This window comes from Littorina saxatilis, linkage group LG12, assembly GCF_037325665.1.
Source record: "Littorina saxatilis isolate snail1 linkage group LG12, US_GU_Lsax_2.0, whole genome shotgun sequence".
NCBI lineage: Eukaryota > Metazoa > Mollusca > Gastropoda > Littorinimorpha > Littorinidae > Littorina > Littorina saxatilis.
The window spans coordinates 4,741,996-4,747,406 of NC_090256.1; the positions used below are offsets into that span (position 1 = coordinate 4,741,996).

The following is a 5,411-nucleotide window of genomic DNA, read 5'->3' on the forward strand; positions in this document are numbered from 1 at the left end:
ACTGCATTTAGAAGGCTTTGCTCTGGCTGTCATGTTGCTTCCCCTGTTGGTTTTCGGCCAAGACAGTTCCAGATCACGGAGGTTATATATGATCCACTCTCTCAAAAACACATTATTTCAATTTCAGCAAACAAGTTGTGATTCGGGTAAGGTTTCGCTGTCTTGGGCTGTTTTACCAAAGAGTTGGCGGTGTGTACATGCAAAGTTCAATCCGTGCTCGTAGGATTTGGTCAGATGCTCTCATGCTGCCTGTATAGGGATCAGTCAAAGATCCCAGTTTGCTCTTGGAAATCTGTTTTGATTTAGATGAATTCTTCCCCCTATCTCCCCTCTGCGTCCCCCCCCCCCCCCTTCTGTCAGGTCTGCCAACACCTCCCCCCCCCCCCCACTCACCCAACCCCTACGCCCATCCCTCACCCCAACCCCTACCCCGCACCGAAGACGGTCATCAATTATGTTAACTTGCAGTAGTTTCCTTCGCTAAGAATACTGTTTCCACCCAAATTAAACATTCACGTTCACGACTGAAATAGCTTTTGGAAAATCGTTCTATTTTTTTTTTTTTTTTTTTTTTTGCTGTGACAGTTACTTTTACTTTAACTAACGCACACAACGTACGCGTCCCTTTCGCGATTCATACTGAACCCTGTGATTTATTCCTCAAACCTAGACAAAACCCTTTAAAAAAAAACTGCGTTCAATTAACCTTTTTAGGTTCATTTCCCACTAACTTAAGAGAACAGTTTGTTTGTTACAGTCTATTTCCACAGCACTTCATGATAGCAGAGTAATGGGGTATGTGACAAAGACTGTGAGTAGTCGAAATAAATCACACCCAAGTGAAAAAGAACGGCAAGGACTCTCCAGTGTGAAACGGTAAATTCGTCTGATTGATAGTTGATCTTTGACAAATTTTGATCCGCCGAGTCACAGCAAGGGACACGTTTTGCCAGAAGACAGATAGCGGAGATCATGGGGGCGGTGTCCATTTTCTTTTGCGAGCGAAGGACTGAAGCTCGACTGTGTGGAGGGAAAGACAAAGGCAATGTCGGTTGATGAATTCGAGGCAGAACCTCAAAGTTTGCTTTTTCTCGATCTGCACGCTGAAACCTCTGGATAGCTTAGGTTCCCGCTGTTTCAAAATCTTAAAATCTTTACCTAGCTGATGACAAAAAGCCAAGATAGGTTCATGAGTGAAACGTGAATTTAAATATGGTACAATAGATTCACAAACACCGCGACCCATCGTTCTCAAAACTTAACAAAAACATATATTATGCAAAGGACACTTCGTGATAAAGAGATGAGGAATCTAAAAAAGCAGACTACACCGAAGTTTTTATTTGTCTGATGTGTATGATATTCATTTATATTCCCATTCACGCACTCACTCATCCACTCACTTGCTCCCACGCATCAATTGTTCATCCTCCCATCTTTGTTTCTTTATGGGGACACAAATGTAGCCATGCTCTTGGTCAAAGCAGATCAGCTCAGTCCGATCTCTGAGAGGAAGCCGTCTCCAGTTAGGCCAGGAACCATCCCGTATCGACCAGTCAAAATGGATCACACGTCGCAACTGACCAATCACAAGTAGACAGGCGTCGATAGTAGCCAATCACGAAGAGATAACCGCCAATACCAGCCAATCACAGTTGGTGATGTAGCGTCGGCCGTTCAATGACAAGATGAGCTGTAAATATGAAATCCGGGTATCTGGTTTATGTGCGTTTGTCTGTTTGTCTGTGTTCGTGAGTTTTCAGGTGTGTCAACACGCCAGTCGCAGGTAATTTTTGTTTGCTTGTATGTTTGTTTGTTTGTTTGTTTGTTTTTGGGGTTGCCTGAAATGTAGCCTGGCCTTGCTTCTGCGATGTCGGACGCAGTGATTACCGCAGCAACTTGGGCAGTTGTGAGTGTGGGAACGTTGTAGGTAACTGTGTTAGACTGTCAAATTACGGGAGCTGTTCTTCAAGTGACACACGCGAAATAGACCCATCACAGTTCTGCGAGACAAGAGACAATGTGGTTTACTTGGATCAGCCATTTCACTGCGACGCTGCGATGACAAGGAACTTGACAGGCCTGATCGCGGTCTTATCAAAGCGTTGTCTGGTAATCTTATGTCGTGGTGTGATGATGAATATGACAACGATGACGCGATTGGGCACGAGACGAAGCAGCTCTAGGAACGATCAACCCAATATCACACGTTTGGAAAATCGAATGAAGAAGAAAACGACGACGACAGAAAAGACTATGGGTTACCCATTTATTGCGATAGTGTGGTGACAAGGGTCTCGACAGCTCAGATCTCGGCATGAATCACAGCGGGGGGCGGGGGGTGGGGGGGGGTGGTTCCGTTGGTAGCACTGGACAAGTCATCCGCGGGTGACGAGTTCGAATCCAGGCCAGGACGGACACGTGTCAACTTTATGTGCAGACTCAGAGATGCTATCCATTTCCCACCCCCGTGTTACCATTGTCGGACGTAAAACTTATCAGTCATTCTGTCACGTGGGCATCGCGACTTTGTTTCTGCCAGCTTCTCACAGTGGTGAGGAAACAATGTGACCAGGAGTGGGACCAAAAACATAAAAACCAAATAAAGAGAAATATAGAGAGCCAGAGAGATAAAAACGTTGTCTGGTTATCGTATCAGTGATAATCATGGTGTGAGGATGAACGTGATTACAAAGGTAATGAATGAACCGTCTAGTCGGCGACGGCACGACTGATTGCAGGTTTAAGCAGCACTGAAACTTATTCGAAAAATATCCCTCGTATGGGGAAGAAGGAGATGGCGACGACAACGACGACAAAAACGAGGATGGTAAACCATTCCATAACGATGGTGCGATGACAAGGGACTTGGCAGCACTGATCAGTGATGAAATGACTAGTGGTGATATGATGATGACAAGTACAATGAACGGGAAGATGAAGTTGATTCAGTTTTGGTGGTAATCAACGACGCGGTGGACCAGAGGACATCTAGCAGCCCCTGAAAATGATCAGAACGATAACACTTGTGGGGAACGTCTATGAAGAAGAAGACGACGACGATGACGATGTTGGATTCATTTAACATAGCTAGGTATCCCTTACCAAATTAATCTCACTCACACACACACACACACACACACACACACACACACACACACACACACACGCACACACACACACACACACACACACACACACTGCCATGAAAATGCACGCGGGTATGCGCTATGTGCATGATTTTTTTGTAGTAAAGGGGAGGCAACAGAGAGAAATCCTCATATCATCATCTCCTGATTATCTCCCTGTAGCAAAGCCCTGTGCGAACGAGGATAAATATGAGGAATTGTTCGTGAGCCTGAATGTTTGTCTGTCTGTTGTTAACAGCTCTATCTTTACGAGCCCTTTTTACCCTTCAAGTAAATGAGTTAGTGTGTGTGAGTGTTTGAGTGTGTGTGTGTGTGTGTGTGTGCGTGCGTGCGTGTGAGTGTGCGTGTGTGAGTGTGTGTGTGTAGGTGTGTGTTAAATTGTCATATATTTAATTGTTCCTCCTGTTTTAGTTTTCTGCTTTGGTTTTACTTGTTTTGCTTTTATTCCATAATGACACTTTGCATGCGGTTTTGGTCAGGTGACTGTATACCTACTCAGTCCCCCAAAAACACACACGCACACACACACGCACACACGCGCGCACACACACACACACACACACACACCGCACACTCGCACACACACACTCACACGGACGCACGAACACACACACACACACACACACACACCGCACGCACGCACACGCACGCACGGACGCACGCACGCGCACACAGACATACACGCACAATCACTCACACACACAAAACGCACTGACACACATTGCGTCGTAACATACAATGCATTATTTTAGCTTCATTGAAGATTCCTGCATTTTTATTGAAACATAAACTGTTACTTAACGGCACACTCCTTCCCGTATGAACATTTCTGTTCACCGTCTCTAGCTGTTGTGGCTTTTTCTTCCAATAGAAGACCGCTTGGTCACATGACAACAATAAACAGCCTGGCTGCTAACTGTGAGCTGTGGAAAACTTTTTTTTCTTCTTTTTTTTCTCACTTTTTTGGAGGTTTTTTTAATTTATTTTTAAAATTTTTACTATTCAAATTAGTGAAAGCCATACGTTGATATAGGGTGTGTGACCAAGGAAAAAAAAAAGAGTGTCCAGATCTGAGATGTTGAGCCGGAATGTTATCACGAAAAGGAATGTCGTCATTAACATGTGTAATCAGCTACACATGCTTCAGGAAAAGTAACATGATTGTGTTAACAAATACATCTTCGTATACATTTATTTTGTGTGCGTGTTTGATTAATATATTTAAAAGGACTTGTATGAGAGATAGATATGCCTCACACTTTCCATCTTTGCTCTTCCAAAACTCCAGTGGGTGGCATATATTTGGATGTTACACGCCTTTGAGCTCGACGTCATCGGAAGTGAATTGTCAATCGAACCTCCATCAACCGAGAAAACTGACGCGGTCGCTTGTATTTAGCCATATGTATGCAGGCCTTCTACTTTAACCGCCTTAGCAAATTTGACACATTGAGGAGATTATAACACTGTCGTCCAAGAATATGCACTGATTCAATTACCGGGGTGATCTACCACCGAAAACGGGATTGCTCACTAGGCCAATGAGTCTGAAACCAGTGGAAGGAAAAGAGAATCGTCATGCCAAACATATATGTCATTTTTGATGTTACACGCTCATGAACTCGACGTCATCGGATGTGCGTTTTTAGTCGTACCTCCGTCAGCCGAGAAAATGGACACGATCGCGTCCATTTATGATTGTTGGGTAGCTCGTTTGCAAACAACAAAATGTTCTCTCAAATTAACATGAAGTGATATTTATGAACTTTCAGCGATTCTAGCACTTGCGATGATGAAATCAGCCAGCCCTCGGTACATGTTGATTTAGAAACAGACTAGGAAAAATTCATTAGACGCAAAATATTACGCCACCACTGAACTATGCGATCAGGGGATCCTTCTTTCCTGGCTGTGCTAAAAGTTTTTACACCAAATGTACACGAATCACACACACACACACTAATTATTGCCATGTGTTTGCACACTCAAATCGTAAACTTGATATCGCAGGTACAACAATGTTACGCAGCACCCACAACGCATTTGACTTAAGTCCAAAACTTAAAAACACATTGAAAAAACTTGACTTAGACAAACAAGTACAGACATTGCATCGAACTGGGGAAGAATGCTACTTGTCAGGATACATGACTGAATTAAAAAAAAAGTATGGATGATAGGCTATTAGGCCAAACAAAAAATAGGTCTGTTTACGGTAACCCGACCGACCCTAGTTTTTAGGCCCGACCCTAATCTTTTTTT

General features: G+C 43.7%; 1 protein-coding gene across 2 annotated transcripts in view; it reads right to left on the reverse strand.

Moving 5' to 3' along the window:
* Positions 1 to 3,906: 3,906 nt before the first annotated feature.
* Positions 3,907 to 5,411, reverse strand: part of LOC138981104 (beta-1,4-galactosyltransferase 4-like) — a 41,575-nt gene continuing 40,070 nt past the window's right edge. For both annotated transcript variants that reach the window (XM_070353939.1, XM_070353940.1), the window contains exon 7: positions 3,907 to 5,411. This exon is cut by the window's right edge and continues 1,840 nt beyond it. The gene's annotated coding sequence lies outside the window, so the exon portion shown is untranslated.